Genomic DNA, 12,329 nt, shown 5'->3' with positions numbered 1-12,329 from the left:
TGGACAAATACTGAAGGGGTGCTGTGGCAAGTGGTTCGAAAGGAGGTCTTGTCGGCATACCTAGGACCAAGTTCAGGTCCCATGGTGGTACTGGGGGGTGCAGACTTAGGCGTACTTTCTGTAACCCTGTCAAGAAACGTTTCACCATCGGGTGACCAAAAGTAGAGGAACAGTTCCCTGAGTTGTGGAAAAGCCTAATAGAGCTAACTGAAAGGCCTGCATCACTGAGATCCATAACGTAATCGAGCAAGGTGGGCACGGAAGCAGAATCAGGATGCAGATTGCAGCTCGTGCACCATCGCTGGAAGCGTGCCCATTTCCTAGTACAGGCATTTCTAGTAGAAGGGCAATATGAGGATATTTTTGACCTTGTTTGAACAGGTAAGTTCTTCACCATGGAGGAGCCATGCCGAGAGTTTCAGGGTTTTGATACTGGGATGAAATGTGGTGCCATGGTGCTGAGTGAGAAGGTTCAGCACCATCGGGAGAGGATTGGCTGGTCGACTGTCAGGTAATGCAAGTAAGGAAACCAGGGTTGCCTGGGCCAATTTGGTGCTACCAGTATTACGGTTGCTCAGTCTGCCCTGATTTTGTTGATCACCCTGGGAATGAGTGGAACTGGGGAAAGGCACAGAGAAGGGGAGCTGTCCAGCAAATCACGAACACGTTCCCCTGTGATCTCCTGCCTATTCCTGCCCGAGAACAAAAGCTGTGGCACTTGCGATTGTGTGGAATTGCAGAGGTCTATTGCTGGTGAGCCCCGTTTGCGGAATATGGAGAGCAGTGTGTTGGTCCTGATTTCCCATTAGTGCTGGTCTGAGAAATACCTGCTCAGCCTGTCTGCCCTGGTATTCTCTTCCCCCAGGTATGCATGTTGCTATCAGAGTTACCTGGTTCTTTATGCACCAGTTCAATAATCTCAACGCCTCAGCACAGAGTGGCTACGTCTAAACTAGCACCACCCTTTCAAGGGGGAGGGGGTGCTGACGACACTCCTATAACCAAATAGAAATAAGGGGATTTTGAAGCGTGCAGGGTCCTTTCGGAAAGGACCCCGTGTAGCCAAGCCACATGCAATGGGAAGTGGCACTTTTGAAGTGCCACGGCCGCTATTCTGCTAATGAGGTGCTGCACATTCACTGCAGGGCCTTATTAGTATTTCCCAAAGGCTACGTCTACACTAGCCCCAAACTTCGAAATGGCCATGCAAATGGCCATTTCGAAGTTTACCAATAAAGCACGGAAATGCATATTCAGCGCTTCGAAATTGACGCACCTTGCTGCTGCGCGGCTCGTCCCAACAGGGCTCCTTTTCGAAAGGTCCCCGCCTACTTCGAAGTCCCCTTATTCCCATGAGCAGATGGGAATAAGGGGACTTTGAAGTAGGTGGGGTCCTTTCGAAAACGAGCCCCTTCGGGACGAGCCGTGTCAATTTCAAAGCGCCATGGCCACCCGCATGCTAACGAAGCGCTGAATATGCATTTCAGAGCTTCATTAGTAAAACTTCAAAATGGCCATTTGAGTGGCCATTTTGAAGTTTGGGGCTAGTGTAGACATGGCAAAAGTGTCTCATTAGCATCCCCCTTTCGAAAGGGGGATGCCAGTGTAGGTACAGCCAGTGAGAGACTAGGCAACCCCCTGCCGGCTGATATAAAACACAGTGGGCGTGTTGTCCATGAGGGCATGAATAGTTTTGCCCCATATCAAGGGGAAGAAATGGGCACAGACTCTTTGAACGGCCCTGAGCTCCAGGATACTGATATGGATTCTCTTGTGATGAGCCCACGTGCCCTGGATTGATGACGTGTCACAGTGGGGGCCCCCCACCCCATGAGAGGTGTCTGAAGCTATAGATAGAGAGGCTCTTGGGGGGTGGAAAGCCACGTCCACAAAGAAGTTTACTGAGGATGTCCACCAGTCGAGTGACTGTAGCACAAGCAGACGAAGCGTTAGAGTCTTCAACGATCTGTGGCAGGTCAGTATGTAGTTGCAGGTGACCAAATGCAGAAGGCAGAACATAGGCAGTCTTGCAAATGGGACTATGAACGTGGTGGCAGCCATGTGCCCCAGCAGCTGGAGGCAAGTTTGAGCTGTGGTAAAGGGGGCCTGTTTGACCGTGTGGACAAGGTCACAGATTGCCTGGAACCCATGAGCAGGTAAGTAGGCTCTGACTGAAACCAAATCCAAGAGCGCCTATGAACTCTAGGCCCTATCTCGGTCTCTCAGTGGACTTTTGTAGGTTTACAAGGAGGCCAATCTGGGAAAAATATTTCCTGGCCGTATTTATCGTAAGGGCAGTTTGGTGGTAGGTAGAACCCTTGATTGCCTACAGAAGAAAAAATAATGTTCTGCCTTCTGAGGTACGCTGTGACCACAGTGAGCGTTTCAGAGAAATCTCCTGGGGCTGAAGAAAATCCAAAAGGGGGGACCCTCGTATTGAAAGTGGTCCTGACCCACGGTAAAACAGAGGAACCTCCTGTGGGACGGGTGAACGGTCACATGAAAATAAGCGTCCTGGATGTTGGGGGCTGACAACCAGTCCCCTTTGCCTAGTGCTCGAATGATAGCCTGCACAGTTACCATCTTGAACTTCACATTGAGAATGAATCTGTTCAATTCCCTGAGGTCTAAGACAGGTCTCCATCCCCTTGATTTCTTGGCTGTCAGGAAATGTTGGAATAAAAACTCTTGCCCCCATGTTTGTTGGGGCTGGGTTGTATTGCCCCAATGTAAGAAGTTTCTACACGTCTGTCTGTAGAAAGGACTTGTGAGCTGGGCCCTGAAGAGGGAGGATGTTCATAAAAGGAAACGTGTAGCTTTGTCTGATGATATGTAAGACCCATTCGTCAGATCTAATCTGGGTCCATTGGTGGCAGAAGGGACTCAGGTGATGGTGCAAAGCGGGGCCCCAAGTGCACTAGATTTAAGGGGTGATCATTCAGACCCTTGACCAAGCCATGAATGTGGTGCTTTTGAGAGGTAGGGTGAGCTGTAGATGACTGGCCCTGATGTGTCCTCCTCCTGTTCAAGCTGGGTTTTGGCTTATCCTATTGCCTGTGCTGTTGCCAGTAGCAAGAGTAGTTTTGCTCCTTAGCCCTACGAAAGGGCACGTACTTGCGCCTCTTGCTAGGAGGGGAGGACATTCCCAGTGGGCGCAGTACTGCTCTGGAGTCTTTCACAGAATGTAGCATCTCATCAGCACCACTGGAGAACAGCTGCTTTCTATGAAGGGGGAGGTATTCCACCTTTGACTGGATTTCGCATGGAATACCCGAGGACAGGAGCCATTCCGCCCTGCATGTAACTATCACAGTGATGTTAGGCCTAGCAGCTGTGTCAGCCATGCCCACTGCTGCCTAAGGGGCAGATTTAGCAATTGAGAAGCCCTCCTTAGTTACAGACTGAAGGATGGGGTGTTTAATGTCTGGCAAGTCCGGTAGCAGGTCTTGTAATGTGTACGGTCATAGCTGGCTAAAAGAGCAGTATAGTTCGCTATTGTGTACAGTAGGGTGGCTGAAGAGCATACCTTGCACCCAAAGGAATCTAAGCGTCTGTGTTCCCTAGCAGAGGCAATAGATTTAAATTGAGGATTTTGGCATTTATGATTTACAAAATCCACCAGCAAGGAGTTGGGTTGTGGGTGCGAAAAGAGAAGATTCATGCCCTTAGGTGGGACGAAATACTTTCTGTCCAGCCTGCGATTGGTGGGCGGAATAGAAGCTGGGGTTTGCCAAGGAACCTCAGAGGGTTCAAGGATTGCTTCATGTAATAGGTCAGGCTATTCTGGAGGGCGCACATGGCTGCAGGATCGTGAGCAGCCTATATGCTTTATCTTGCACTTCCTGAAGGGTGATGTCCTGGGATTAGATGACCCTTTCAAAGAGGTCTTGAAAAGTTTTAGATCATCAGTTGGAAGAAAGGGGGAAATCTGAAAAACTGCCTCATCCCATATAAACCTGCAGAAATGCAGCACTCAAAAGACTAACAAAATGATTTATTTGGTGATGAGCTTTCGTGGGAGAGACCCACTTCTTCAGATCAATTTCATTTCCAATACAGACTGACATATATAAATACAGAGGACCAAAAAGAGAAACAGTGCAGTAAAAACTGACAAATCACATAGCATAGAAGGAAGGGGGTGAGAGGTGAAGGTATGTTAATTGTCCTGTCTGAGATAATTACGAGCATCAAAGGAAGGGAAGCAGTCCTTGTAATGCGTGAGGTAGTTGATGTCTCTGATCATACCACGTTAGTGTATCAAATCTGAATGTGTTGTAACTCAGACATCTCACCCGCTAATCTGTTAATTTTTTTATGTTGCAGGCCACATATGCTCAGGTCTTTAACAGAAGGGCCCACTCCACTGAAGCGTTCAGTGACAGGCTTACGTGTACTGAGTTTCTTTATGTCTGCTCTGTGTCGTTATTCTTTGTCCAACGTACATAGTGTCAGGGCATTGTTGGCACATAGCATATATAATGTTGCTGGAAGTGCAGGAAAATGAGCCTTTGATCTTTTAACTAACGTGGTTTGGTCCAGTGATGGTATCCCCAGAATAAATATGTGAACAAAGTTGGCAGGAGGATTTGTTGCAAGGAAAAGTTCCAGGATTCGTATTACTGTGGTGTAGCCTGTGATTGCTGGTGAGAATCTCTCTTGGGTTAGGGCAGTAGTCTATGGGAAAGGACAAGCCTGTCACCTAGAGCCTTCTGGAGTGTGGTGTCCTGATGCAGAATAGGTTGTAGATTTTTAATGATGCATTGCAGGGGTTTGAGTTGGGGGCTATGGATAAGTGGTATTCTATTGTTGATCTTCTCAGGCCTATCTTGAAGTGGATGGTTTCTGGGTATTCGTCTGGCCCTGTTAATTTGACTTTTAACTTCTCCCAATGGGTTATTCAGTTTTATAAATGCCTGGTAGAGATCTTGTAGTTTTCAGTCTCTATCAGTAGGATCAGAGCAGACGCGATTGTATCGAAGGGCTCGCCTATAAACGATGGATCATGCGGTTTGAGCTGAAACTCTCAGCAATAATCCAGCTTTTATTAAAAATCTACAACCCTGGCAATGGGGGCACACAGAAATGCTGTGGGATTCGCCCAAGCATTCTAAGCATAAAGCATGCCCATCAGACAAGGGCATAACGCCTCCACAGGTATCACAGTCCTTCGTAGAATTGGGCATGGAAAAAAGGTAGCTGTCTCTTTAAGACAGGAGCTGTTTGTGAGAGGAAAAGAGCCACTGCCGTGGCTCCACCGCAGCTGCCGCTTGAGTGAAGAAATTTTTTGGGGTGAGGTGAAAAGGAACCAAAGCTGGTGAAGTATCAGAAATGAGAGAGGCGGGAGGCCAGAGAGGCGAAAGCCGCTCTGTCCATCCACTGCCGAGGACAGCAGGAGAGGAAGAGAGGAGGGCTATGCTGCATGCTCTCTCCTCAGCCCGGTGACGTCCCCGGCTGCTCCTGCACATGCGGGATGGGGGCCCTGCTCTGTAAAGCGTTCCGACACTGACACCTACAGGGAGCTCATGCAGGCAACACTCGAAGGAGAAGAGCAGCTGCTGGCGGGGAGCCCAGCTCTAAAGGCAGAGCTGTTGCCAGCAGCAGCACAGGAGGATGGCTTGGTATGGTACTGCTATGCTTCTGCCTGCAGAGCTGGGCTCTCAGTCTGCAGTCACCACTCTCTGGGCATCCAGCTCTGAAGGCAGCAGTGCAGAAGTAAGGTGGCAGAATATGGCATGGCACTGCCACCATTACTTCTACACTGCTGCTGGCAGGACAATGCCTACAGGTCTGGGCAACTGATCAATAGCTGCCACACTCTGGCTACCCAGCTTTGAAGGCAGCACTGAAGCATGTAGTATGCATGGCAATACTGCAGCCCACATAGTATAGGGTAAAAGCACACAGAAGACCAGATTTCACAGTCCACGATGTATTTTTCATGACTATGAATTTGGTAGTGCCCTACATATTACCTACCTTCCCCTCCCACTCCAAGATGAATCCTACTGTCTGTGGTAGAGTTGGGAGAGGAAAGTCAAATGTAATCCTAGGCCATAACTTCCAACTTCTTCAGCAGATTGTTACCTGATACTGAACCTCTCCCATAGATTCTGAATGCTAGTGGCAGCAGGTGTAGAAATCTATGGAAACTGAGTATAAAGGTGTTCCACCTGGCCCTGGCTCTGGGCGTGCATGTAGTGGAGTACAACGCAAAGGCAGGACTCCACTGCAAGCACGGACAGTAGTGCCTTGATTTACGTGAGGGTTGCACTCCCACGCACTCTTGTGTAACTGGAATTTTCCGTAAGTTTGGGGGCGGGGGAGTTCCCCCAGCCGAATGCACGTTCTGCAGCCATGGAAGCAGAAGGAGCACAGGAGCTCCTTTAGAAAGGTAAGCCCTGGGGTTGGGGGGTCATTTGGTGAGGGTTAAGCCTGGCACTGGGCTGGAGCCATGGTGGGTACCGCTAAGCCTGGAGTGGGTTACAGCTGTGGGGGATGGGGTGTTGGCAGGGGTGTGGAGCTGAGCCAGAGCCTCAGAAGGAAGGTAGCTGAACCAGGGTGGGGGTGTCAAGATAGTCATGTGCCAGGGTTGGGGGGTGATCCAGGCCACAGGGAGTGTTGAACGGGGACCACACACAGGGTTGTAAGCCGGAGCAGCGTGAGGGGTGGCGAGTTGCAGCCAGAGCTGGGGGGAGTGAGATTGAGTTGCACTTAATTCACCTTAATGCATAGCTTGAACTCATGCATTTTGAGGGTTTACTGTATGTGAAGTGTATGAATGCTTGAAAGGTGTTTTCTTGATACGAGTATTCTGTATGGGCAAGAGACGATGAACGGGGGGGACTTGATAGAGGTCTGTAAGATCATGAATGACTTGGAGATGGTGGCCGAGGAGTTATTTCCCTCTTCCCCAGGGCAAACCGAGCAGAGCCAAGGCATGAGAGGACTCGTAACATTGGGCTACATGCTGAATGCCAAGTGGTTGTGAAAGGTATTGGACCAAGGGCATTAGAACAAATAAGGTGCAGGGAAGGGAGAGGCATTACAGACTTCTTCCCCAGATCCCCACCAATACGTCTCCACTTTGTTCTGCAGGGACCAGCTCCTGTGGTGACAGGGCATTTCAGTCTCTATGGCCAGTTCAGGCCTTGGCTTCTCTGCCAAGACTGCCAGCTGCACTGCCAGTCCCAACCATGCCCCGCAGAAAGGGCCCCAGAGCTTACACTGAGATCTCTTGCTCGCTCACTCACTCAACAGGACACAGCACAGCACTCTGAACATGGCACAACAGACTTTTGGCAAATAAGGGCCTGAGCTAGTGTCAGGCCAAAGGCAGAGGCAAAAGACCACATACATCCAGGTTCCATTCCCTGAACCACCCACTGCCACTGAGTGCAGGGAACCTGTTCTAAACAAATCACGGTGGCAGGCAGGACCAGTTCTCTGGGCAAGCGATGGGTGGGAAGTAACCTCCATGGCTCTGAACACCCCAGGGTTTCAGCAGCAGCAGCCAGGTTGGAGAATTTGCACATTTCAGAAGTAGGTAAAGAACACTAGAAGTTCCATTTGCTCAACAGCACCAAAGACGTAAGGTTCAATAGGTGCCTACAGCAGTCATCTGGAGGAAGGCGAGCACAGCTTCTGCTCTCAGCACGAGCTGACTGTGCAGGGAGGGCTGCACTCAGAGATTACCCAGGACAGGTGGGCCAGTCGGAACCTGTTAACCAGCTTATCTCCACTTCAAATTCCCACGTCAGAAATAATTGCCCACAGCTGTAAGGGGGTTCTCAAACCAACCACCATTTGCACTAGATCCAGCCGCTCATGGAAAATGCCCATTACACAATCTCAAGAGGGGTCCCAACAGTAGAATTTGGACATTCAAAAAACCATAATGGCCACACTGGGTGAGCCTAATGATCCATCCAGCCCAGGATCTGGACTGCCAACAGCTGCCAATCCCTGACAACCCCAGGGAACAAACAGAACAGGCAATCATAAAGGGATCCATCCCTTGTCACTCGCTCTCAGCATCTGGCAGTCAAAGCTTTAGTGAGACCCAGAACACGAGGTGAACGTCGTGCCTCTCCTGGCCAATAGCCATTGATGAACCAACCCTCTATTAACCGATCTAATTCTTTTTTGAGCTAATTTATGCTTATGGCCTTCACAACATCCTTGTCTTACCCCTGCTGCCTGCTCATTTCACTGGGGGTGTTCTCCACACAGCCAAGTTATTTTGGAACAACAGCTACTATTCCAAAATTACTTTGTGAGCATCCACACACACAGCAAAACCACTACTGTGAAATAATTTGGCTTATTTCATATTCTGCAGACCTCATTCTACAAGGAATAGCGCCTACTCTGAAACAGGCATTTTGGAATATGGGCTGTATAGATAGGGAATAGAGCTATTTCAAAATAAGCTGCAGTGCCTCCAGGGGCTCTAATCTGAAATAGGCTTCGTTGCGTGTGGATGCTCTGTTTCGAAATCACTGAACACTATTTCAATATGCATTGTGTATGTAGATATGCTGTTTCAAAATAAGCCACTCCAGAAAAATCTATTCTGAAAGAGCTTATTCCAAAATAATGCGGCTGTGTAGACAGAGACAGGAAGACCCCAGGGTCTTGTGTTATGAGAAAGGGGAAACAACACTTCCTCAGATGGCCACCATCTCTAAGTCACTCGTGAATTTACAGCAATCTGTCAAATCCCGCATTAGTCACCTCTTACCCATGCTGAACAGTCCCAGCCTTTTTAATCTCTCCCATATAGAAGATATTCTAGATCCCTAATAATTTTTGCTGCCCTCCTCTATGTTTATTTCCAGTTCTACAATGTATTTTTGGGATGAGGCGCAGAGAACTGCACACAGTATTCAATGTGCATACCAGGGGTTCATAAAGTAGCGTAACATTTACTGCCTTCTTTCCCTTTCCTAACACTTCCTACTACATTCTGTTGCCTTTTTTGACTGCTGCTCCACATTGAGCAGATCTTCTCAGAGAATGATCCACCAGGACTCCAAGATCTCTTTTAGACCCCACACAGAACTGACATGCATTCCAACGTGAATTACTTTGTATTTATCAATACTGAATTTTATCAGCCATTTTGTTGCCCAGTCATCAAGCTTTGAGAGATCCCTTTGCTAGTCTGCTTTGGACTAAACCATCTTCAGTTATTGTTACTGCCTGAAATTTTGCTATCATGGTTTAGTCTTTTTTTTTCTATATAACATAGAAATATGCTGAACAGTATAGGTCCAGATACAGCCCACTGGGGCACCTCTACTGATTCATTAATTCACAGAGGACAGACTCCTCCATGGCATCTAGTCACAGTAGTTAGGGGTGCAGTCCCATGCTCTGGGTGCTCCCACTCTGAAAACTGACCATTCAGTCCCTCTCATTTGTTTCTTGTCTTTCAAATCAGTCATGGATATATGAGAGGACCTTCCTTTGTATTCCACTGATTATTCTGCTCAAGAGTCTTTGGTGAAGGACCTTGTCAAAAGCTCCCTGACAGTCCACATACACTATGAGATGCTGGATCATCCTTGTCCACATTTGTTGACCCCTTCAAAGAATTCTAAGACTGAAGAGGCATGATTTCCTTTTATGAAAGCCTTGTTGTCTCTTCCCCAATGTAATGTGTTCATTTCAGTTGTCTAATAATTCACTATGTTTTTCTACTGCAGTTTCAACCAATTTGCCCAGTACTGAACTTAAGCCTGCCAGTCTGTAATTGCCAGGATTGCTTCTGGAGCCTTTTTTTAAAAACACTGACATCACATTAGGTATGCTCCAATGACCTGGGTCCAGCAGTGAATTTAAATGAAAGGTTACATACCATAGTTAACAGACCTGCAATTTCATTTGGATACCTTCAGAGTTCTTGGGTGAATACCATGTGGCCCGGGGACTTTTTACTATTTAATGGATCAGTTTGTTCCAAAACCTCCTCTAATACAAATCTGAGGCACTGTTCTAGCTTCTGGTTACCTAAAAGGAATGGCTCAGGTGTAGGAATCTCCCTCAGAAATTTTGCGTTGAAGACTGAGCGCCAAAGAATTTATTTAACTTCTCCAAACTGGCCTTCATCTTCTCTGATTGCCTCTAACATTTAGTTTGTTGACTGTTCACTCTGCTTCCCGTTTCCAATGTTCTTACGTAAATTTTGCTTTTAGTTGGAGTCATTTGCTAACTGCTCTTCAAGTGCTTTTTCGGCTTGGCTAATTACAGTTTTACATTGTCTTGCCAGAATTTATGCTCCTTTTTATTTTCCTCAGTAGGATTTGACTCCCAATTTTAAAATGAGGCCTTTTCTGTTTTATTTACTTCTGTTTACTTCTTTTATTTTGTTAGGCTATGGTGGAATTTTGTTGATCCTGTGTGTTTTTTAATTTGGGATTTACATTTGGGTTGAGCCTCATGATTTATAAAATGTTTCCATGCACCTTGCAAGCATTTCACTTATGACTGTTCCTGTTAATTTCCATCCAACCAACTTCCTCATTTTTGTGTAGTTCCCTTTTCTGAAGTTAAGTGCTACTGTGGAGGGCTTCTTTGGTAGTTTCCCACCTACAAGGATGTTAAATTTAATTATGTTATGGTCCCTATGACCACATCCTGTGCTCTACTTACAACTAAATTGAAAACTGCTTCCATCCTTGTGGTTTCAGGACCACCAGCTCTAAGATGCAGTCATTAATAGCATCTAGATGTTTTATCTCTGCATCTCATGCTCAGGCGACATGTACCCAGCCAATATGGAAACAGCTGAAATCCCCCACTATTATTATTGAATTTTCTAGTCTGAGCATTTCATAATTACTACTGCCAGCCTGGGAAGGTGATCAGTAGTATAGCCATAATGCTATTCTCCCATTGTTTGAGCAAGGAATTTCTGTCCAGAGAGATTGTGTAGTGCATCTGAGGTCATTTAAGACCTGCACTGTATCTGACTATGTTTTTTTTCCCCCCACAGAGTGCCATTCCTCCACCAGTGCAACCTAGTCTAGCATTCCTCTACATTTTGTATCCTGATGTTTTGGTGCCCCTTTGATTATTTTTCCAAGCTTTTATGATGCCTACTATGTCAATATCCTCATTTAATGCCAGGCACTCGAATTCCACAGTCGTCTTACTTAGACTTCTAGCATCTGGGTTCAAGCACTTTTAAAACTGGTCAATATTTAGCTGTCCACCTACCTGTGATGTAACTGAATGGGACTTTCACTCGATTGCTCCTCAGCAGTTCCCACCTGCACTTTATCGACTTCTATCCTCTCCCACATAACAAAACTCATGTGACAAGCTGGGGTCAGGGGTTTCTCCTTTTTGAGTTTTAACTGGAGATTGAAACAGTTGGAACTAACTGTCACCATGCTGCATGCTCATAGGGGATAGCCCTCCAGAATGGGGAAGCCCACAAAAAGGTGCAGAAGCAACCCATCACTAAACGGCAGCCTGTCCTGCATCCAGCACTGCCCCCAGAACGACTGACGCAAAGGGAAAACCTGGAGAAACACACACTCAGAAATGGACAGACCCCACCTTCGCGATCGGCTGGAATAAGAGAATCCCCTGCTGTAGTGGACAGCGGATGAAATAAACAAAGTGCAATAGCACATCAAAGGGTCTCTTCTCCCCTGCTCACCTGGACTCGATGCTGCCTCTGCCACTATCTACCACACCTTCGCACCCTCTCTTCCTTGGGCTCACGGGACTCTGTCTTTCACTGGCCCTCTCCTCCTTTCTGACCATTACCCAAGGAGACTCCTCTTACTCTCTCCTCCCACTGTGCATGTGCACCAGGAATCTCTCCCTGGTCCCCTTTGTTCTCCTCCACTACATTCACCCTGTATCTGCTTCTCTGGTCCATTACCCACGTGCCAATAGCCCTCAGATCTCACACTATCTCCAGCTCTCTGGAGACCTCTGGGATAACTCCTCACTGACGTCACTTCATTTCCTTATAATAAACCAAGCAAAATCTGAACTTCTGACTCCCCTCCCAAGCTTCTGTACCAGGAAAACTGACTTACTGCTCTGCAGGGATCTCCCTTCTCACCACCACCCACCAGTGACTGCCTATTTCCTTCCACATGCAGTCTGAGTTCCCCATCCTCACGTTAGACGTCGTACAGCTGTGCCTGCCCCTATCACTCCCCCACACGTCTCCCTGCCACTCGCCTGACCCTCTCTCATTGCTTCCCACAGCTCCTCCCATCTTGTCCTCTGTGCCCTTTCCATGACACTCCCTGGGCTGCAATACCATCCCTCTTGGGTCTGTGCAAGGCTCCACTGCTATACTC

The 12,329-nt window shown here is 47.6% G+C and overlaps 1 protein-coding gene across 1 annotated transcript in view; it reads right to left on the bottom strand.

Moving 5' to 3' along the window:
• Window positions 1–12,329, bottom strand: part of NSD1 (nuclear receptor binding SET domain protein 1) — a 139,819-nt gene that overhangs the window by 83,569 nt on the left and 43,921 nt on the right. The window lies entirely within an intron of this gene.

Source organism: Carettochelys insculpta, chromosome 15 (assembly GCF_033958435.1).
Source record: "Carettochelys insculpta isolate YL-2023 chromosome 15, ASM3395843v1, whole genome shotgun sequence".
In the NCBI taxonomy this organism is placed as follows: Eukaryota; Metazoa; Chordata; order Testudines; family Carettochelyidae; genus Carettochelys; species Carettochelys insculpta.
Note: the sequence above shows the minus strand (reverse complement) of the source record. Positions and strands in the feature narration are given on the sequence as shown.